Genomic DNA, 24,589 nt, shown 5'->3' on the forward strand with positions numbered 1-24,589 from the left:
TTGCCAATCAAGGCAGAGTAAAATTTTTTGAACGACAAATCACAGACAATTGAATAGTTCTCTGTAACGGCGAGATAGCCAGATGCGTGGCCGTGATTGAAGTAGACTATGTGCAAGACGTGCGCAGCCACATTCTGTTATATCGCAGTCGGTCGAAGCATAGTGTCGAAGGTCGAAGTCGCATTCAATTGCAGTTCCTTACGTCTACCGGTTCTACATGTGTCGCTGCCCTGGTTGACTCTACTGGAGTGCTCGTACGAGTACGACCACTCATTTTTGTTGGTAATTGAAAATGTTCTTTTCTTGAGTATAGTTTTCACATTGAAATAAGTTTATGATCTATTTGAAAAGAAAATTATGGAGAATTTGGGGAATCCACAAGTTGAGTCTGCAACGAGCAGTGGAGTTCCAAAGTTCAACAATTGCCGAGCTTGTGTAAGATTTCATTTATAACACAGAAAGTTTCATGAAGAATTCACAAAAACACTTGATTGCAGTTCAGTATGTCACAAATTACCCAGAATATGGATAGTGATGCAGTAGAATTGGTTAGTCCTCCTTCAATATGTCATGATTGGTCTTTAATCCTATATTTGCCCTACTTTCTTTTAGGAAAAATTTCTGCAGGACTCTTTACCAGAGATACACTTTGTTGAAGCAATGAAATTATGGGGATTTAGTTCTGGAGAGCTGACACCATCAAAGGGTCTTGAAACTCTGACGTGCCACCTCCTTAAGAGTTACTTTGATCATCAAATTCATCATGTTAATCCACAATTTTCAAAAGGGCATTGACATGGTCCTGAATTCAAAAACTGTGTAGCTTATTTTGCAATTAAAAGTAAACTTTTGCTGACTTAAAAATTAGAATATCAAATAACACAAATAATTTTGCTTTTAACTGTTTTTAACCAACAGAAGAAGTTCACAAAGTGTTTCCTCATCACGCGGATGCGGAATTCGATGGTTATGTCCAGTCCTGGTTCAACCAACGAACAACTTCATCGTAAGTCATTGGTATCGGTACCCATAGAGCTGCACCCAAATGTACCATCTGTGTAATATAAATAAAATTCCTGATTAACAATTTTAATTCCTTATTTTCAGAGATAATATTTTTCTTTTCTCCAGGTTAAACGATTAGAAAACCAAATAATTTTTACTGATGACAGAACAGACTTGGTAAGTGCTCTAATTTATTTTCAATAATTGTGATTGAAAATTCATCCTGAGTGCCATATTTAGGAAACAATGTGGCTGAGTTGCTGTCCAAAAAATTGCCTTAATCTGAGGGATATGGTAAATGGCTTTCTTGAAAATTTCATTTTGCAAGATCACCTCACTGCCCCGTTAACTTTGACAAAGAATTGCTTTGGAAACAACTTTGAAACCTGCGTAGTTATGTTTTTAATTCGGGGTAATTTCCAATTTTCCTATACACTTTGACACTTTATTTCCTCCATAAGTTTCCTCACAGAGAGAGGTTCAAAATTATTTCCTAAGGATGGATGCAATGCTTACAATTACGTCAAAGATTGGTTTAATGGCCCACTCAATCTATTAGAAGACATTGTATCGATTGCAATGGTGGTCAAGCAGGAGGAAACGAACCCATCACTTAAAGTAAAACATCGTCCTACTATTTTCGTACATTTAAATTTTCTAAATTTTTAATTCCTTTAATAATGCTGCAACAAAGGTGATCCAAATCTATTTGCCAGAAGAAAAAAAGAAAGATGAAGTGACTATGATTTGTTCAATTCTTGATTACATCCTCAAAAAACACTACGTGGGTTTTGTATTATCCTGTAGAATGTCTAAGAGTATTCCAAACTGTCTTGGTCAAGAGATCCACCGTAAGTTGTTGTCATCAATCAAACTGTGTTTAAGGATTGCTCACATTTACATTTCAAACCAATCTGATTTTAGGTGTTATTATAGTGGGGACATTTGCCAAAATTCAAATGGAAATCTACGAGGAATATGTCAAAAAATGGTTTCAATCTAAAGAGTAGTCTATCTTTTCAAATATGCTTGTATATTTTTATCATGAAGCCTGCCAGAATTAATTATTTATTTATTATACCATTCAAATTGTCCTTAGAACAATCAAATGTAGTGAGTATAATTTTCAATTTAAATAAGTAAATGTTGTCTGTGCTACACTGGATTATTGCAGAGAAGTTGAAGTTGTTTATTGATCAGATCAAATAAAATTAATTAATTACCTCAAAACTTTGCCTGGTAGCAATGTTTGTTCAACTATCAACCATTAGAAAATCTAATTTTTTGTAGTAAGTCTGAAGTCGTAGGTTCGTATCTCGTAAGCGCGTTCAGCAAACGGAATTCTTTTCTTGATAAATGGCTTGCTATCTATTCTCCGTAAATTTCCCTTTCCGTTATAAATCAAAACGGATTTACTAAGCTTTGCTACAATTTTTATTTTAGAAAATTTTGATCGCTAGATGGCTACGTGTCGTTTGATATCTATAAATACCAACTATAAATATCTTGATCGTCAGTAACGAATATCGATATGCCTAAAAGAACTGAACATGTGTCTATATGAACATAGATATATCTCTACCTCCACACCTACACCTAGTGGAGGAATTATGTACTCCTTATTGGAATCTCATCTATCAGTTTGATCACTTGATGTGTGGTGTATGTCTTTTGGTGTTGTCATTTTTCGCGATGCGGTTTTTCTGAGAGACAAAAATTTGTTTTCTTCTTTTCGGCTTCTAACATGTGCAAGTGTAGTGTCCAATTAAACCCAAATCCTAACTTATATTTTAAATAAATAAATAACATTAAAATAAAATTTAAAGTAATAAATTTTAAATTAATTTAATTTGGTTTTAAATAACAGACCAGCTTTTATACAATCCTTCCTATATAGAATTGAAAGAAACGGTTAAATTTACAGCCAATTATACGACACAATCTTTTTCACATTATAGTTCGCTTTATCCCTTCAGGAGTATTGAAGGTCTACCGCCCTTTATTGTTAATTCCAATATCGTGGAATATTCCCGGCAACTCGATGCGCAGAACGTCCCTGGAATTAACCAATCTTATGAATTTCAAATCTCCCGGACTTAACCCTTAAACTATATTCAATCACGACCACTAGATGACATGATATATTTTTATTTTTGTTTTTCATACCAGCCGATAGAGGGTTCAGGTTGAGGAAGGAAGACTCGCCAGTAAGGCAAAGCTCCCACTTCCTTCCCATACGCCAAGCCGAGAGGGTATCTGAAAGGAAATTTTAAATTATCAAAGCTCCCCTAACTCAAAGCAAACCTCCAACTATAAAAAAAGCTAGCTATCCCCTGCGAGAATTTTTAGTGGGATATTTTTATCTTCCAGTAAAAAAATCCATTATCAAAACAGCAAGTATACTTATAGCTGTAGATAGATGTACGACTTTCATGTAATTTTCTGTCTTGTCAAGATTCGTAAAAAGTAGAATTACAATAAATGCAATGTAAATAACACTTATAGTGTTAAAATACACCCATTTAGAACATATTGGGTCACTTTCAAAGGGAGTAAAAAATCTTTTTATGATATGTACTAAAGATCACAGAATATCCATAATATTTGCTGTGTTAACTGCGTTAATGGGAAAATTTATCTTTTTCGGCTTTTCTTTCAATAATCATGGCACTTGCTGTAGGACGTTCAGCTCAGATTGGCAGCTGTGCACGAATTTTTGACGGACAACGCTTGTTTCCTCTAAATCTGGAACCAGTAAATAGATTGTTGGACAACTCGTTCCTTCTTCCAACATAGGTGTATTTGCTGGGATGATGTATGAATGGTGAATGATAGCCCGATAGTGAGAGTGGACTGTAAATGCGGCCACTTTTTTCAAATAAATCGAAGCTATATTATCACCAATCCTAAACAAATATGTACAGTCAACAACAAATAAAGAAATATGGGTTTATGATGAAACACCTAAATAATAATCGGGACCATCTCAATCAGTTTTTCTTTCCTTTGTAGCCCCGATTATGTGTAGAGTTTCCTTATTATTCTTTGTGTTTCCGCTTTTCCATCTTTGCTCCTGTATTCGCTTGTGTGATTCCCTTATTTTTTTGTGTGAAGCGGTTCACCGCTCGTTATCTGCCTTCGCCGCTTGGGACGGGTTGTTATGTGTGTGGCAACGTCTGGTGATCGCCATTCCCATTTCCTTCCATTCCCCAACAATGTCCCCAAGGATTCTGACAACAGTTTTTCCGTCATCTGCGGCAATGTCGAGATGCGTACCAGCATCCACCACAGTCTTGATTGCATATGCAAAAAAATTGGGATGCTCGTTGCACCTTGCTGCCAAAAGGTGAAGTGGAGTACGTCCGTTCTGGTCGATGGCGTTTGGGTCAGCTCCGAGTTCGAGGATTTTTTTTAAATCCACTAGTAACACCAAATCTGCCCAAACTGCTACATGAAGAACAGTGTCCGTGCGTTCTGCAAACAAGCTGCGGCTGAAATATAAGATATGCTTCTCCAAATCCTGCCGCTCCAATTTGGTTAACTCTTCGGTAGAGCAAGTCAGAACATAATACAAGTGATAAAGCAATTCTCCAAGATTTGTGATTACGCACGAATACGCAAGTCGCTGGAATTTACCAAAGGTAACGGTAAAAAGCAACGTAGGATGCACAAACAATTGAGCAAACTTTGAGATAGATTTGACTGTAGCAAGTTAATTATCATAAGACAATTGTTTTCTTCCTTTAAATCCGGGCGAGTGATTTTACATGACTTTCCAAAAAAACATTGTCAGGTTGGCAAGTGTTGCTGTAAATTGGTCCAGTAAATCGCCGTCAAGATTTTTTTGTTCGCAACTAATTACTTCTTCCATATACAGCACGCAAATGTTTACGAATAGCTCGTAGTTATCTCGAAAGATTGTTCCTTTTTTCAAGTCCATAGCAACGTTTATCAATCTTTCGCGGTAAAATGTTTGCTTGAAGATGTTGGCAGCACTGCATATTCTGCGGGTGACGAGCTGCGCTTGTATTTTCAAGGTGTTTTCGAACCGCAATCTCAAATCATCAACATCAACATCTACGCAGCGCCGTTGGTATTCTTCGAAAAAAGCTGTAAACTCTGCAACAGACGTTAGCTCTTGCATAGAGCCAAAAACTTTAACGGAGGCTGAAGAGGTAACGTAGACGTGAGGCGTCTTGGGCAGCAGAGGTTCACTTGGCAGAAAAAAAAACATGTATTCAAAAACAGGTATTCACATACAAAGAACGAAAAGCAACTTACCCGTAAAACGAAGATCCATGGATTCTTTCCAGCACTGCAAGCCAAGTGATGACGTTGGGATATGATGGTCGTACTCAGAGAGTTCAAACCCAAAGGACTTGATGATTAAAGTAGCCCCAGCAAATTCAAGAGCTTCAATCTTCTCCTCTCGATCGAATGATGTCGACTTGGATATCATGGAAACAACAATCTCCATCCAATCAGTATCTTCAACAAAGTCAACAATAGTGGCAACGAAAATATCAGCGGGAAATTCCTGTGATATTTCATAAAACGCGATCTCATACAACTAGGGTAACTCTTTACACAAATTGAGCCATGTGATGATAAGAACGACAACACGTCCCATTAAAAATCTGAATTCTCAACTGTGTAGACAATCGACAGGGGCTACTGGTCGGGGGAGTTAGTTCGAGCTGCGCAAGTGGACGCTAAATCGGTGTTACCCGTGAATACAATCGCGAATGCACTTGTAAATCGAACAAAGGCACAACACTTTGTTGAGAGTAGAGTTTGCAGGGACATTGCTAGTGAACCTCGGAGAAAATTTCCCTAAAGAAAAAATAAGGTTAGTACATTAAAGTTAAAATTAAAAAATTACTTCGTCCAAGTCCTAGAGCTGATTCCTTGTTGATCTTCTACTACAATTTCCTCTTCTCTCCTCCTTGACCCCGCCACTTGCTCCAACAGTTTTTGATGTCTGAGGTGTTGGTTTTTTAGGTTCTTTGACTTCTTTCGATTCAACTTCTTCTTTTTCTTTTCCCTTTTCAATGTCTTCCTTGCGCGAGGCCTTTTTTAAGTCCTTTTTTTTCAAGGAACTCGTCTACGTATGAACACAAGAAAATTTTCACCAATCCTACTGATACCAGAACCGTTATAAACTTTTTAGACAAACGTCCTCGTCCGTTAGCAAGGAAATAATCTGACTAATTTCAGATGCTTTGGGAGTGCCGCTAACATTCCTCATCTGAGCAGAAAAAAATGTTTACCTGAATTACTGAACATAGCAATTAGATTTTGAATACCTTAAAATCGATTAGACAAAAGTTACTAGTTGCGACTTGTTCAACACGACTTTTAGTTACGACGAATCGACGATTGAATGTAGCAGCCACCCGACTGACTGACAGAACTGGCAGAGAGATAGGTACAAACTGTGAAAAATTCATTCGTTAAGTCCATGGAGGATGGACGCTAACTTCAATACACGTTGCGGGCTGTTCGTTCCACTCCTATAGGCGGAGGCCTCCCATCCCCGTCTGTTTTGTTACAGTCCAGGAATCTGCGTGAAAGTCTAACCTTTGTAAAGGAGTCCCTAAAGCATCAAGATATCTCCAGTGTAGTCGTGGACGCACGCTGAAACGTCGGCAAGCGTCAGTAATCTTTCATCAAACAACAGTTCGTTCATCCCGACTCTCCTTTTTAGTCTTAAATCAGCGTGTCAGAGTTCGTGTGGGGAAGAAATGGGTGCTGGGCAACGTCAAAGTGGTGTGTCAAAAGCCTGACTCTTGTGGTGACCACAGTGGATGCCAGAGAGTTTCGCAGAAACCAGAGGGCAATAAATTTTTGCCGCAATGTTCAGGTCAACGCGGCTAGAGTTGTTCCAGCTCCATCGCAGAAGCCGTTTCCCCCCTCCCCGCCGTTTCGTCCAATCGGTCTAATGTGTTTTGTTTTCCGACCCTGCCTTTGCTGGTTCAGTCTGCTAGTGTTAATTGAAGTTTCTTCCCCCAAAGAGAAAAAAGATTGAGAAACTCACCTAACAAGAAAAGAAAAAACTTGGATCAGTTAAAGTTTTGAGGTACCGCATGATCTACGAAGTTGTTAAAATTAAAAAACAGTTAGTATGTGAGATGAGTTAGATATGAGATGACATATTAATAAGTAGACCGTCGTGTTCTACTTAGTCAATTCACTGTTACAATTCTTATGCGAATTCTTCTTAACCAAACAAGATGAACATGATTCAGTTGAAGCAATAATTTCTGTATTGGAACCTGTTGGTGGAATTGACCAGTGAAATCCAAAGAGGAAATGAAGTCATGCATGAATGTTACGATTACAGTTGAACGAACAGTTCAAAATTTGTTATCTAGAAGATGGCTACATAATGCTAGTGTAGGAACACTTCACCGGAGAAGAATGAACACGAACACGAATTTTCGCGTTTTTCAGGCCTAGTTGACTTGTAAGAAAGAATTCGATCTTAGCCTCATCTTCAGTGGCTTCCAACACTACTTTCCTCTAGGTCTTTCAGGTGTTGACGCTTCAGTGGGACGGGAAAATATCGCTGTCAGTTAGTCTGATTCAAAAGGTCAATTTACGACGCAAGACTTCTGATGGAACAGAACATCACTGATGTTCCATGGAATCACCTTATTTTTTTTCTTTTGTTTTATTGCCGTATTCCTACGCCAAAGAAATAAATATAAAAATGAAAACATATTTATCATAGCCGCAATCAAAGTGATTTTTAAAAAATGTCTACCTCTTTCCTTTCGAACAATACTAATTCATTCACAAGACACAATAAAACATCTGTAATTCCATTCAGCTTCTCTTTCAGTTATTAAACTTCTGACATCTTCTGAGATAATGATGATGAAAAAGGTCTTTGAGGTAACAACATGGCTTGTGTTAGTCAAGATTTCATTAGAATACAAGAACTTAAATTTCGAACTTCAACTTCGATTTCTCCAATAGACAAGTTTTACTGATAAAATTGCTTTCAGTAGGATTCCTGTTGAACACAAGTAATTGATAATAAAATTTAGTTTAAATTAAATATGGTATTTCTAGTTATCATTACTGAGTTGTACATTTTGCAATACTTTGTAAGCCATTTGACACCAACCTAATTAAGCAAAAAAAAATTAATTCCAACATTGAAAACATTGTAAATGACAATGATAACCATTTCAATATTTACTTACAGTTTGGTGTGGCAAAGACAAGTTACTGCCCATTGTTTGGATTCTTAATCAACTGTAGCACTACTTATGAAAAAAGTTAAAATTTTTGTAATGCTTCTTCATCCTGTAAAAGATTCTTCCCGAATTTTACAAATGCTTTTTTGGTTATAGCTAACTTGGTTATAGCACAACTATTACTTGAATTTAAAGGACAAACAAGGATTCATGAGACAAAAAGTAAACTTTTTTCAGTCCCTACCTTTCAGTTATGGGAATGAGGAAGTAGACGACCGGTTTGATGGCCATCTTTTTTTTTAAGATGGCTAGAATTTTTTCGTCTTTTCGAAAAAAATGAAGAACGCTAGCATAAAAACAATTTTTTTTTAAATTAAAAGCTCTAAACTTGTTTATAAGCCCTTCTGATGAATTAAAAGAATAAATAACGTTACGAATTAATTATGAACGTTATGAAATATTTACGAAGACAAAAAGCAAACTTTTGAATAGGAACTATTTAGTCCTCTAGTGGATGGAGAAGTGTCAGCGGTCTGTTTCCTGCAGTGGGAGTGGGACTCGCAGTCTATTTCCGACGGGTGTCGAAGTGTCGGTGTTGGGCAAAGTGTGGGAAACGCGTGCTGTCTTTTGTTTTGTTTTTTGTTTGAGTTTAAAATGGGCACTCAGGCTGATCAACAATTTGGAAACACAAACATGGAAACGCGAAACTAAGCGAGTTTTTACCTAATTTGACTCTGCCACGACTTCTGCCAGTCGAGTTCCCATGTAGCTGATATAGCCGGCGAAACAGAAATCTACGACAATAGAACCGGCTCGCAAATTATTTTTTCTTTGACTTCCCTTTTATCTTCCAAATTTGTTTTTTTTGTCGTCGTGTGGTAGCAATTGATCCTCTTTCTTCAACCCCATGCTTGACCCCCCCCCCCCCCCCAAAAAAAGGACATAAACGTAGAGTATACGCCTCTGACGTTTCAGATTTCAGTCAGTGAGAGTTCAAAAAAAATAGCTCTGATTACATTTTTGCCATTAAAGAGAGAGAGAGAGGGCATACTCTGAATGAAGTAAATGAATCAAGGGCATTTAACAATGGAAAATAAAATTTTAAATGACAAATAAATTCTCTGATAGTATTTTCAAAAAATTCCACAATTTACTGAAGTCAAAGCTTTGTGGCTGTTTCGGCCAAGGCATAGACAACATTTTTACATCTTCAAAGCACACCCCGATTTCCGTTGATTTCATCAGGCAACATTTTCTAGCAAAACCCCTCTCACCCTGAAATTATGAAAACAAAACTTTGACGAACAAATTGTTTGAAGCACAAATTCCGCTATCAATTGAAATATTTTGTTATTGATTTTCAGAAACAGATTTCATCAATGATGACAAATCGGGTTCAATGGCAACCCAGACAAGCCATTTGAGCGGAACGTCAACTCAAACAGATATACAGGATGATACAAAAGAAAAGATGATCTCACAAGAACAGTTGGTGAGGGATATCAAGATTCCAGATATGGAACAAGCAATTTGGCTAGGTAAGATCAGTAGTCAAATGTTTGGAAAACTAAAAGTCAAGGGATTTAATGTGAGTTCCTACATCAGATGTAGACTAAGTAACAGTACACTAATTTTTAATTTTCGTAACGTTTTAGATCCAAAAAACTTCGGAAAATATTCGAAGCAAGATTCCTGCTTTGTTAAAAGAAAGAAAATTGACAGACCCAAAAATTGTTTAGGATACATTATTAAAGCAAAAACCTCCAAGACAACCGAATTTTTCATCATAAAAATTCATCCATCAACTAATGACAATAACAAAAGCTACTTTTTTTTATTGTAAAAATGCAAGACAGTCAACTTTTTCTCAAAATTCAATAAGGTGGCGAAGTTCCAAAATCACTTTATTCAAAAATAATTTCAGAAACCACTAGAAGTAAGACGGTTTCTTCTTTTTTTAAGTTTTTTCTTTCAATTTCCTTTTCAATTCTCTTTTGCAGTTCTTCGGACAGAAAAATCTGGCCTTCTGGTCGGAATCTTGCTTCGAAAGAGACCCGATAGTACTGCTGTGGATTCTTGTGAACCCATTTATAACCTGTATTAGTTATGAACCTGTATTTTTATCAGCTTCTAGCGCAAACATAACTCGAGACGTTACAAAGACACCCGCCAAAAAAAGCTGTCAGATAAAGAAAAATTATCAAGAGAGGATTCCGACAGAAAAACCGATGACTACGGAACTCGGTGAACACCAACACTGGGGACTGAGTTGGCTCTTGTGGCGTGAAACCAAGTCACCTAGAGGTGAATTTATCTAACTGTTATTCCTTGAAGAAGGGATTTTAGCAGACGACATGGGATTAGAAATCAACAGTTAATATCATATCTCTCATAGCTCACCAAAAAGAAAACTAATCCGTAATGTCTGACTAACTAACGGACCGGAATGGCGGAAATCTGATAGTTTGCCCATCAATTGTTCTTGGTAATTTAAACTTTTTTAAATATTGCAAAGCCATGCGAATAGAAGAGACTTCGCAAGGAGAGGCTTCGTTTGTCGACTTCAAATAATTTCTCTTATTTTCGGAAAATAAGACAGTGGGAACAGAAAATCAAAAGACATTGTTGTTCCCACAGGGTGGCGGATTATTCCGGAGAAGTTAAACACAGAAAGACAATGGAGCTTATGTTACACACACACGATGTTATATTGACTTCATATGGGGTAAAACAGTTCTTTAAAAAATAACAATTCATTTCACTTTACTTATTTTTGCAGATAATTACCAGTGAACTTTCGAGCGAGGAATCCCAGTTTATGACTAAAATTACACAAGCCAGTCCATTTTACTTAAAATATCCCTCTATCGTATTATCTTGGACGAGGCTCACACCATTCGTAATCCTGAAACAAAAGTTTCTAAAGCAGTTAACAGAATGCGTGCTTTTTGCCGATGCGCTGTGGCAGGAACACCAATTCAAAATAGGGAGTTGGATCTCTACTCCATAATTCACTTTCTATGTGTTACGCCGTTCGACCTTAAATCGGTAGACCTAAATTTGAACAATTGCTTTTTTCTAAAATTCTAAAAAGCCATTCTTCTAACAGGAGTGGGATCGTTTGGTAGGATTCGAAGAAACTGAAAAGAATGCAGGTTCAAAACGTCTACAGCTTCTAATCTGAAATATACTTCTACGAAGAACAAAAGATGAAATAATGGCAGGAAGTGAAACTGCGCTTGTAATAATTCCCACACCAAAACAGCTCTTTTTTGTGTCAGAGGTAACAAACATTTTTTTCTTTGAAGAATTATTCATGTGCATCAAGCCGAGCTGTCCAAGGAAGAAAGGTGTCTTAACACTAAAATTCTGTCGTTATCGCAAAAAGCGTAAAAAGAATATATAAACCAGCAAGAACCCCAAAACAAGGATGAGGATCGCAAAGTAACTTGCAAAAATAATTGTTTTCCACACATCGATTTAACATTAACTATTTTTGCAATTTTAAGGGCAATAAAGTCCATAAAATCACCAAACAGACCATTATTTTTATGATTTTGCGACTGAGGCAGGTTTGTACGCATCCTGCTTTAGTTCTCACTATGTTGGAAAACGACGATTCGCAAACCACGGGAGGTGACGCTGAAGCTACACAAAATGCTTGCTCTATTTTGTTTTTATCTAGTAACGATGCCTATTTCAAAAGAAGGGCAACCATATTTTCCATAGAGATCAGATCAGCACAAAGATGAAATATATTTTAATTGAAATGAAGATATTAATCCTATCCCTCAAGGAGAAAATAGTTAGGAATTTCCTAGTGGAAAGCTATGCTCAATCTGATCGCTATTCAACTCGATCATCTCTCAATTGTTTATCAAGTGATGAATGGAAAAGTGTCACCGAATAAAAGGACATAACATGTGGATGATTTTAACAGAAATGTTACCGGCCCACCAGTAACGAAATCATTTTAGCTCCAATTTAAAAATAAGAAAATAAAACGGTACTCAACCTCGTTGGTGGTAACCATCTCTTTCTAGGGGGAAAGTTAAACTGAAACATTCAATTACGTACTTACATGTTAAAATTACATGAAGTAAATCCCATTTGGAATTTAAAACTTAAAAATCTTGCTCATGGTTGTGTTCTTATAGTATTTTCATTTAATTAAAATATTGCAAAGTTACGCGCATGGGAGAGACTCAAATAAGCGTTTTTCGACGAGACGAAGGATCTCCTTTTAGGGCCAGCAGGGTCGGATAGGTCTGGGCATTTTGCTTCGGTTGGCAGGGTTAAAGCTCGGCGGAGTAGAAGAGGACGAAAGAAGGCAGAAAGAGATTAAAAAAGAAATTGGAACCTTTTTCTTCCGTCGTGATAAAGTGCACCAGGCCTTAGATGTGTCGGTGCATTTCCGCAGCTAGCAGACCACCTGCGATAATGAAGAAGCCAATTTCTTCTCCTGGTTTGATCAAACAAGTATACTGCAATTAATGAAAATAGCAAAAAAGAAGTCATTTCTTACTTGACCGATTTCCAATGAAACTTAAATTGCCAAACTTACGTTAAGAACAGATTTAATACGATCTGGAGTTCCAGAAACGATTGGCTTTCATTTCACGTTCAAGGGCTTTCTGTCTCAAATGCGACCAAATAACTCGTGTCAGACAGGAAATGTATTAACTGGGCGGATGTATGAAACTAGGATCAAGAAGAAATGGCCAAAGTTGGTGGGAGTTGCTATTTGTGTGTCTCTTCTATGATGGCTGGCTCTATTGAATGCAATTGGATTGCTAGTGTACCGGCTAACACAAATCTTGTACCAGTCTACCATATGTCTCTTACTTCAAAAATAACGTCGGCTGGTACAGGAGATTGAAGTCTTGAATTGGCTCCAGGTAACACTGCCTCCATGGAATTCTTGCTATTCAGGCAAAACAGTGTCTGGCACTTCACGAGGGTAGGTGGGGCTGACAATGAACTTTTGAGTTCCCAACATCAGGTAATGCCTGGTTCTTCATCAATGAATTCTTTTTAAATAGAAGAAACTTTACGATCACTTTGTATTTGAAAGTCTGAAAGGCTTATACTCTGCTGTTCTACACTGCTGTTGTTGTGTTTGAGCTTAGTGAGTTTGAAACCTTGGCCTAATAAAGTGTAACAGAAAATTTTCTTGTAGCAATTCACTTGTTTTGTAGTACTGAGAAATAGATAATCCAACACAAGAGAAACAAATCATGCCTGTTTTTGCACTGTCGGTATCTGGGAATCCTGGGCTGTCGTGACTTATTGCTGCTTTATTTCAATCACATCTGAGGGGAATAGAACGCCAGTATACCAGTAGTCCATTACTAAGATTTAGGCAATCGAGACCCACAACAGAACTAGATGAACTTATTTGGTGTATGCTTACTACAATCAAATCTTCACAGTCACTGAAATATTCAAATTCATTAAAACACTATATATTGAGTCGGCATCCTCACTGTCTGTGCCGTGGCCTAACAACTTCCAATGATTTTACACTTCATCAAGCATTTTATTTTGCTATTATCACTCATCAAGCCCAATGAGGCCGAGCAACTTTTGTTACTGCTGGAAGTACAGACGAACTTTCGTGACGACTGGAAAAGTGGAAAGTGGCGCAGGTCGCGCAGCTGATTAATGAAAGCTATGATACCATTCTTGTTATGGGGTCGATTATTTCTTTCCTGCCTTTATGTTAGGATATGCAAATTTATATCCACATTTATATGACGTCAGAGAAAAACGCGTGAATGACAGAAGGCAACGTCACATTCAAGTTTTCATTAAATTCAAGATCAAGAAAAAGTAATAATAGAGAAGTGACAAGCAAAGTGACTTCGTCAAAAATAGCTCACTTGTACACAACACACTATGGCTGAAGAAATTGTAGTAGTGGACGAGAAGCTTGAATTCGAGGAAACTGAAAGAGAGGCAGCTGATGCCGTAGCTGAGTTTTATCAATTGGAAGGGAGATTTCCGTTGAAATGGATGCTGATCTGAAGAATCTAGAAAGAATAGTGAATTTTCAGAGTGTAATAATAAGAAGTGACAAGCAAAGTGACTTCGTCAATAATATCTCACTTGTACACAACACACACTAGCAATCGTAGTTGTGGACGTGGAGTGTGGACAGATCAAAGCACTAACGAAAGAAAAAGAAGAAAAACACCTTAACTTACCTATGAACGCAGTATATACTGCACAGATTGCAGATGCTATGCATTCCTTATTTCCGATGTTGAGGGATTTTTTTCTACCCTTAAAATTTGTCCAGTATTTTTTGTGGTTTTATTGTATTACTCACTCTTGCGTACATAGTAACTATTGTAATTCTGATTTTCACAAATTTAGACATTGGAGGTAATCGGGGAAAACATTTTAGTGGCTGGTTTAAAAATGCTTAGTTCAAATTTAAAGAGGGAAACCAGCGTAAGTGGTGTCCAATCTCAGTAGGTCATTTAAGGCTTTATTTAACCATATACTTTTTGGGGGATTGAAGATGTATGGAGCTGCTACTCGTCAATGCCATTTTCGTCTTAAATCTCCCAAATGGATAATTCACTAAATATTAACCATAACGTGGGTAACTGGACAGACAATAGATCCAATAAAAATAAGAATGAATAAAAAGTTGTATTCACTTAAAATTTCCGAGTCTACAACATCAGTTACTTGCAATACGAATGATTGCCAGAAAAAACTCGATGATATAAAAAAATGGGGTAGACATCAGAGATGTCATAAAGATGTATCAAATCATTGCAAAGAATACATCGATGGAAAATTTTTTTAGTTTTCTACATGCACACATTTAGCAATGGAACAACACCTCAACAGGTATATCTCAACTGTAATCTAATAAATAAATGACCATTTCATTAATTACTTAGTACATCCAAACGTGAAAAAAAATTCTTCAACAACAGCAGAAGCAACAAACTCTCAAAAGACCAATGCCGAGAGGTAACTAACATTGCTTGCAAATGTGTGTCCTAATGTAAAATTTTTTTTTTAAATCTACTAGTGATAACCAGTTGTGTGTTGCATCCACTTCAAACAACAACATTGCACCAACTGCGCAAACTGGCACTGCACCAGTGTCAATTGAAGAAAAATTTGTTGTTGCGAACGATGCGATTATTGTTGACTCAGTTAACAGGAATATTGAAGTTGCGAAATTTCACATCAATATTGAAGTCTTTTAAAAAATGGAAATGATGAAAACGGGAAACTTAATGGCACTTATTCCATTTGTAGAAAAAGTTGTGAGGCAGAAGATAATTATTCAGGATATTTTATGTGTCAACAAATTTTGGACAACTAAATATGAAATATTTCCATTAAGAAGAGCCCTAGAGCATAGTAGTGAACTAAAAGGCCAACCACGTTTGACATCTGTTACTGTTAGATTAACATCAAGTTCAGTTTCGCTAACTTCAGGTGAACAGCAGAGCACACAAGCTACAGTAGCATCAAACAGTGAAAAAGCAGCATCAATGAATAAATAATAGTTGGTACGTTTCCTTTTCTTAAGAATTTAAATTTTCTTTCAAATTTTAATTAATTGCAAATTTAATTTAGGCCTATTTAGAGTAACAAAAAATAACGAGCCACGCTATATTCTTCTATTTCATTATCTGCATTTGATTAATAATACAGTCTTTTGCATTTGTACCTTACAATGTATGGAAATAAATGCTAATCTGAAAACCCGAAGTACTTACATATATAAAGTAACTTACCAAAATAAGAAAGAGAATTGCATTTAAAACTTAAAAGTAATTCAATTAAAAGCAATAATTATAGTTTTCTGCGCTTTACATTGTCCGGTTCTTCCAATGGTTCCTCGTTGGATTGTCGTTTCACCTGACTGCTGTTATTGTTGTTGCCAACTTTTAAGAAGACATATGACTTTTCTCTTAGCATTACATTCTCATTTTGCTGATCAGTACTTTGCCTAAACGAAGTAGAATTGATATTAAAATTTAATATTTATTCACAATTTATTGCAGAAAAAAAAATGTTATTACTCATAGTCAATTGAGTTTAGATTATTCGAAAAATCAAAACCAGAACCAGACAAGTCTTTTATGTACTATCCTTACAAAAAAATTAGAAAACGTAAAAAAATTTACCCTGAATCAATCAGTAAAAATTTATTCATTCCCATCATAGTTTGACCAAAGTTGCATTGCATATATCTTCTCCGGATCTTCAAACAGTGTCGTCTATAAAAAATATGAATTGAAGGAATATGAGGTGGAAGAGCTTGGTACGATTCGAAGAAATTGAAAAGGAGGTGTGTGCGAAAAGTCTAAAGCTCCTAATCCGAAACATATTTTAACGAAGAATAAAAAATCGCAGGGAGTGAAACTGCGCTTGAAACAATGCCCTTTAAGTACGACAGAACAGCTACTTTATTTGTCGGAGGTAACAAACATTTTTTGTTTTAAGAATGTTTCATATGAATCAAGCAAAAAAATCGTCCAAGATTGAAAGGTTGCTTGACAGTAAGCTGCTGTCGTTATCACAAGAAGCGTTAAAAGAATATCTCAACCAGCAAGAACAAAAAAAACAAGAATCAGGATCGTAAAGTAATTCGCACAAATGATTTTTTCTGCACATCCATTTTACATGAATAATTTTTGCAATTTTAAGGAGAAAAAATTACCAAAAAAATTACCAAACAGACAATTCTATTGATGATCTTGCGACTTAGACAGGCTTGCACGCATCCTGCTTTAGTTCTCAATACGTTTGAAAACGATGATTCGCAAACCACTGGGGGTTACGCCGAAGCTGATCCAAATGCTTGCTACATGTTGGTTTTATCGAGTAACGATGCCTATTTCCAGAAGGAAAACGCTATTTTCCGTAGAAATCAGATCAAAAATATTTTTTGAAATATATTTTGCATGAAGATCAAGGAGAAAATAGTGATAGTTTCTCAGTGGATTTGATCGCTATTCAACTCGAAAATCTCTTAGTTGCTTATCAAGAGATAAATATGGCAACGTATTAACGAATAAAATAACAGAACTTGTGGATGATTTTAATAGAAACTAGCTCATCAGTAACGAAATAATTTTAGCTACATTTAATGTTAAGAAAATAAAATGGCGTTGCTGTGCAGGTGTTATTACTATCCCTATTGGTAGGGGGAACGGGACTCAATCTCGTTGGTCAACCACCTCTTTCTGGTAGATCCACACCGAAATCCCCAGCAAGAAGCACAGGCTGAGGATCGAATACTACGAATCGGACCAACCCTGCCCGTGGCAGAATCAGCATCAGCACACTTTTCATTGTATCCTCCTTTTCTCTTTCACGGCCAAGCTTTCAGTTAAGAAGTTACGAAATGTTATTACGAAAACTAAGCCATCTATGTAGTGTTTGAAAAATTAAAGGTCCTCATCCTCATTTAAATTCAATTCTTTACTTTGAATAAAATTACATTAAATGAAAGGGTTTGGGTAATTTTCGTTTCTTGCTTTTAAAAACATAAAATTATTTTTAAAACATTTTTAAATTAAATTCTTCACAGCTATTTCATCAAATATGTTGTATTTTTTTATTCAATCGAGCACTGACATTGATTAACATTGGTAAAAGGGTTCTTCTCGTGAAAAAAAAATCCCCCCTAAAAATATATGATCTTAGGTCTAAGAACCCCCAGTCCTTTTTTTAAACCCGAATTTCCATGTGCTTCTCTCATCTATGCGGAAAATTTTGGTTGTTATTGTATTAAAGTAGTAAAGTAATTGTGTGTATTAAAGTATAACCTAGAGATCTATCAGTTTTTTTTCACCAAAACTGAAATGGTCTGGAGTATAAATTCACAACACCTAAAACAAATAATTGCTTCTTCGTCTGCTGCGTAATGAAACGGTAGGGTAGGGATGCGTCGTCCATACATTAGATGTGATGGTGTGAGCGGCTCAAAGCTGTTGATGTCTCTGGAAACGCATGTCAAATGCCGGTTATTTAAGATCTTTTCGATGTGAGCGGTGACCGTTTGAAGTTGAATGAAGATAAGCCTGGTCCATCCCCGAATTTTCTTCTCCTATGTGTCAAACGGAAATCATACCGGTGTAGTCGACTCCAGTTACTTCGAAAGGGTATAATTCTCTTATGCGATCAGCTGGAAATGGTGCAGGATCTGGGAGTTTTTACGACGGATCTCTTCTGCACTTAACACAATCACGATACAATTGCAACCTTGTAATCTTGCTAAAGGCATCCAAAAGCGTTAAATAATACGGGCTAAAGCCGACTCTACTCCACAATGAAATATTTTCTCGTGAACAGAAGTGAGAATGATTATGGCGTTCGTTGTATTCTTCGGAAATAACACCTTTGCTGAGTCGGACATGGTTGCGTTTTGAAGTCTCCCTTTGCTTCTAATGATTCCGTCAGTGTCCAAAAAGAGATCGAGATGTGAAACCAGCCTTTTTTTTATTGTAAGTATAGTAATTTGTTGAGAAGTACTTGCTTTGATAAATGCGGATGCAGTCGTTCTCAGCCCTTTGCAGTTTTTCCGAACTCAAGGGTTGAAGATTCCAAGATTTTTGCGGATTCTCGCACTTTTTTTACTCTGTTCGTCATGAAGTGACGCGGATAGCCATCCTCTTTGAAGATCCAATAGTGGATCGATAGAGTAATTTTTTGGAGAAATACTTGCTTTGATAAATGCGGATCCAGTCGTTCTCAGCCCTTTGCAGTTTTTTCCGAGCTCAATGGTTGAAGATTCCAAGATTTTGGCGGAATCTCGCACTTTTTTTACTCTGTTCGTGATGAAGTGACGCGGATGGCCATCCTCTTTGAAGTTCCAATATTGGATCTTGCTCTTGCTCCAGAAGAAAACGAGTGGATTTATCTGAAGCGGCTCCAACGCTATGATGACAGTTGAAGCGATGAGAACTCCGATAGGTAGACTGCCATCAACTCGGCTTCCGGAATTGATTATTCTCTTTCGCCTTCGCGTTGTTTATCCTTTATTGGCGTTATCCGGACTTTTGACTGAACAGACATCCTTTTGATACACAATATACGCTACGGCGACGTAAGCTCGATGACTGACATCCCAAAGATCACAGAAATGTCCCCAAAATACGACCTTTTCACCGACATTATTTTCTCTTTCGTGGCTCTGAGAATCGAGTTCACTATTTCGATCCTTTTTTAGGTGGTCATCAGCCAATTCGTCATCCATTACTTGACTACTTTGATGCAAAGATCCTGAAGGAGAATCTTTGCGCTTGTCGCTAGGATTGAATAATAGTCAAGTGAGTCATAGAACGATGCTAAACCCTTCATAACATCGCGTTTAGTAGTTTTTCAGTTGGAGTTGGAATATTTGTATAATTTGAAAACTTATAGAATCAGTTGTACGGTTCCAGACTAATCCAAGAGTTTTGGATTCACTTGCAGCTTCAATGGCTCCTTATTTCTCAGCGAGTCTCTTCTCCACTTCCTGACTGCTGAAGCTTCAAGATTGAAGTGGTAAATTGGCGCTGCTCATGATTTCGTTAAAAGCGTGAGTACTGAATCTGATAAGAAGATGAATTTGGTCATTTTTAAGTGGAGCATCAGTCTCAACGCAATCATTGAAGCTGAATCCGTTCCATCTTCTTTGTTGGAACAATTGTAGACGATCCGAATGGGAGTTGCTTGAGAGTCCTTTTTAAATAATAATATAGAAAGTAGTGACACCCCTTTAAAAAATGTCCGTTGGAACCTGCTCGATGAACCCACGATCTTGTTGGTCTTTGATGAGAGTAGCGAAGACCTTCAACATTCCATCTCTTGCTAGACGCTTCAGGCCTCACTGTAGCAGGAGTCATTGTTTTTACCGTAGTGTAGTTGGCAGTAAGTTTAGGATGATCGGTTTCCAGGGGAAACGAACTGTACGCTGGCCATTATTGTACTCCACACACCTCTTTGTGTAATAAGTTGCTTCAGCGACCTTTTCTTTTTCTAGTTGAGGAAATATGTCGAACGTTTCCATTGCCCATAGATGAGACCATTCACCACTCTCCACTGTCTGAATATGAAAATTGATTGACTGCACTGGCTTGTTCACTTTTACACTCTTTAATGGTCCCGACACTAATAAGTATTCTATTTTCGAGTTGATGGCCGTTGGACCTTGACCGCTTATTGGTTTATCGTCTCGAATAAAGCTCCAGTTAAATCGGCTCCGATGAGACGATCGACTTGAAACGTTTCCTCTTCTGTGTAGGGAGATGAGCTAAATTGAGATTCTTCAAGTGAGCTTGTTCAAGTAGCTTTTCACGGTACATGTCATCCAGTGGGTCAATGAGAAAGCCAATCATTATTGCTCGAATGGCAACTTCAGTTCTGTCGTTTGCTAGGACGTTGAGCTCTACTACCTCGTAAAACTCCAGTGTCGAACTAGAATTAGCGAAACCTGATGTGATCAGCAACTCTCTCACTTTTGAAAGAAGGCCCAGACGTTTTGTAAGATTCTTGTTATCCAGCTTCTCTGAGCACTTTCGTCGACAATCAAATTGTTTTTCACTACACACTTAGGAGAACGCGTCTTGAAAACTGCTTTTTTGAGAAACACAAACGAATATAGTACCGCATTGCTGACTGTGTTTGACTGAAATGCCACTGCTGTAGCGTTGTAATGAACTTCTAAACTTATCTGAAAATGAGTGTTTATTACCGTAGGAGTGCTGTTCGTTGAACTGGCTGATTTCGTATTGTCGTGAAGACTCGAATGATGCTGCTTCTTGAATACTCGACAGGTTGCCTTGGACTGTCAATCCTTTTTCTGGTGTCTCGAGCTGAGACAGTTGAAACAAAGACGCTTCTCTTGAACGATCCGTTTCCTCTCTTCGATTGATGAAACGTTAGTACATTGAGTAATTGGGTGATCCGCAACACAAAAAAGACCAAGGGAATCTAAAAGGAGGCTTTTATTGTTGACTCCGTTGTACATGGTTACAGATTGTCTTGAATTTTGCTGTCGTGAGGGTTGATTAGCTGGTACCGAGGAGAATTTGCCCGCTTCCATTAATCTTAATTTTTGCTTTCAAAGCATTTCTTAACTGTTCGAGAGTATACTCGTCTTGATTGTGTTGGCGGGCGACGCTTGTACGCACGTCGCTTGGAAGTTTGTCCAATAAAATGCCTACCAAAAGATTGCCGTATAAGAGATTGGAGATTTTCCAAGAGAATCCAGACCCTCTTACGTACGCTTTCACTAGATCGTAGAAGCTGCGAAGACCTTTCGAATTGGCTTCCAGTTTCTGAATGTTGTAAAATGCGCGCATGTAGGTGGCAATTAATTATCTTACGTTTTTGTCCAGAGCGTCCCTTGAGAAGATCAACCAGCAGCACTAAGAAGTTTTCATTTGATGATGTCAACCCGGCTACCGTAGATAACATATTGTGGTAAATTTTTCCCACCGGGTAATTGAATTTGTTGATGTAAGCTATAGGGTATCGTCGTCGTTAATTTCTGCGCATAATGCCTGCCAGAAAGGCTGCCATTGAAGGATGTTCCCTTCGAACGTCTGCTGGTGGATCTGGAAGGCAGATTTTGACGTGGAACTTGATTTTGAGATTCCATGCTGACGGCGTAAAGGATAGAGTTGAAATTGATGGAGATCTATTGCGTTTCGGAATGGAGTATTTTCTAAATCAGCGTACTCCACCTCTTGCTGTAATTCATCCTCATAAGTAAGACCATTTTTTACCGATGTTATAAAAAAAAAATCTTGGACCAATCTTGGGTCTTTCTGTAAGACCCAAGATTCGTTCATTCAGATATTCGAATGCTAATAAACATGCAACACTTGAACTCTGTAATTTGGCTCTCTAGTTCGTGGACTTCGTGCTCTGGCGACATTTCTCCCATTCCAAAAATTACATCGCGAGCCTCTGAAATTCGCAAGGCTGCTGTTCTGCCAACCTGTCACAGAGTTCATAAATTATGTAGTCCCCAGTTTATGGGAGGGGGTCTGACAAACAATAATATTACGATTGGCTTCGGAGGGAGGGGGTGTTTCCAAATTTATGTAGTGTACGGAAAAAATTATGGATAAAAATGTAAACTATGCTGCAGTAGCCGTTGGGAATGAGGGAGGAGCTTCCAGACAGGCCTAGATATGAAGGGGAAATTCCTATTAAATGGCAAACTTTATGTTTCGTTTCGTCTCAGTTGGTCGTTGGCCCCGACCTTGGTCAACAATGTCTCGGCCTAATATTTACCAATAATTATTTGAGGCATATTGTAAAGCTTATCCAGACAAGAAAAAAGAATCTTGCCAAAAAGAACTTAACAAAGAATGTGAGTCAATAAAATCAAGTTCAGAAAATAAACCGTTGTTGATAAAACCAAAAGCTGAAGAATAGCTTAAAAAGCTTACTGCTATTGCTGCGAAAAAGAGTTGGATTAATGCAATTTTTCGAAAACTCTTCGACATCTTAATTAAAAACCAAAACTTAAAACAGTTGTTAAAATAGTTTTTTAACCTTTTATAGCCTAATTTTAAGGAAATGGTTTTTAGGGGGGTTTTCGCGTTTACTACGTAATTAGGGGGGAGGGTTTCCTATTTTACTCAGCTTACCACAATGGGGGGAGGAGGTACAAAAACACCAAAAAAGCTACTCCGTAATTTATGAACAGCACCCAAACCTGCTCGCTCAGCCATCCCAAAGAAACAGAATTTGTCATAAACGTACTGCAATTGGAGTCGATAATGTGCAGAAATGTCGGAGGCGTCACGTGTGTATAGCCCCAACGATCGATAAGTGTGGATGATGGTTGATGAACACAGATGATGATGGATAAATCCTACGTTGTTTTTTCGAGCTGGCTTGCTGCAAGAGGCCGCCGAGTGCTGTGACTAAACTTGCTGTACGTAACGTTGTAAATTTTTCCAATATGACCCCGTTCTCCTTTACGCTGCCACATCCGTTCCTTTTAGAAATCAATCAAACATTTTTACAAGAAGTCGGAATTTTCTGACACCTGTTTTGTGAGTTATTTAGTACCACATACGAATTACACCCCGACATTTTGGTCTATTCTGCCCAACATAAGGGTTGGTTACCTCTTTTATGCATTACTAACCACCGCTAACCCCCCTGAAATGGGTAACCATCATTAACAATGACAGCTAAGTTTTCCGTACTACGTATTGCGACACAATTTTCATAAATACCAAGAACATTATTGATGAGAGCGTAGACAAATGAAACATTTTGAGCGTGACTGTCCTATATATTGCTGCGTAAATCGTTATCTGCATTTTTTGAATTTTGAATCATACGCTTTGCGACAATGCCATATTGTTGTTGTTTTGTTTTTTGCTGCTATGTGTGTAGGGCTGTGGCCCGGGCTGAACAAAAAAAAAACCAACCCGACTCGTCCCACCGAGGCATTTTTTTTAACGGGGCGGGCGACGGGTTAAACCCCCGGGTCCGCGGGCCAACCCGAACGGTGGCGCCATCTAGTAGTCACATAGAGAAGCTCGTTATTCTCTATGCCTGCGGCCTCAAAATATTGCCGCCAAATGCTCTACGAGAATTTCGTAGCATGAAAAGTAGGATAAGTGGTAGAAAAGGGCGTTCAGGGGTGTTCAAAAGACAGAATTGATGTGTCACTGTTGGATGAAGAAGACAATTAAGAAATTTGGGGAATTTTTTAAAGTTTGTAAAAAAAAGTGTGTTTGACCCGATTTTTTACCCGGGCCGTTACCCGGCCGGTAAAAATTTTTTGACCCATTGGTCGGCCCGGGCCGAACCCATTTGCTCTGTTGGCCCAACCCACTCCAACCCGCGGAAGAAGAAAAACCCATCTAAAAAACCCATTAAAAAAAACCGCTAAAAAACGTCCGGGCAACAGCCCTATATGTGTGCGTATGGCAATTAGGGCTGTGACCCGGGCCATGAAAACCCGGGCCACAGCCTGGGCTGAAGGAAAAAAAAACCAACCCAACTCGACCCACCGAGGCATATTTTTTACGGGCCGGGCGACTGGTTGAACCGCCGGGTCCGTGGGCCAACCCTAGCGGTGGCGCCATCTAGTAGTCACATAGGGAAGCTCGTTATTCTCTATGCCTGCGGCCTCAAGAAAGACCTAAAAATATTGCCGCAAAATGCTCTACGAGAATTTCGTAGCATGAAAAGTAGGATAAGTGGTAGAAAAGGGCGTTCAGGGGTGTTCAGAATACAGAATTGACGTGTCACTGTTGGAAGAAAAAGATAATTAAGAAATTTAGGGAATTTTTTAAAGTTTGTCAAAAAAAAGTGTTTGACCCGATTTTTGACCCGGGCCGTTAACCGGTCGGTAAAATTTTTTTGACCCATGGGTCGGC

At 37.9% G+C, this 24,589-nt stretch overlaps 1 long non-coding RNA gene across 1 annotated transcript; it reads left to right on the plus strand.

The window, feature by feature from the left end:
• The first annotated feature begins 361 nt into the window (after window positions 1-361).
• LOC124344612 lies at window positions 362-1,862 on the plus strand. Its single transcript, XR_006919780.1, has 8 exons — window positions 362-435; window positions 498-548; window positions 613-841; window positions 919-1,058; window positions 1,132-1,182; window positions 1,246-1,417; window positions 1,478-1,623; window positions 1,700-1,862. It is a non-coding gene; the product is annotated as an uncharacterized LOC124344612 (long non-coding RNA).
• Window positions 1,863-24,589: the final 22,727 nt, after the last annotated feature.

This window comes from Daphnia pulicaria, chromosome 6 (genome assembly GCF_021234035.1).
Source record: "Daphnia pulicaria isolate SC F1-1A chromosome 6, SC_F0-13Bv2, whole genome shotgun sequence".
Taxonomy (NCBI): domain Eukaryota; kingdom Metazoa; phylum Arthropoda; class Branchiopoda; order Diplostraca; family Daphniidae; genus Daphnia; species Daphnia pulicaria.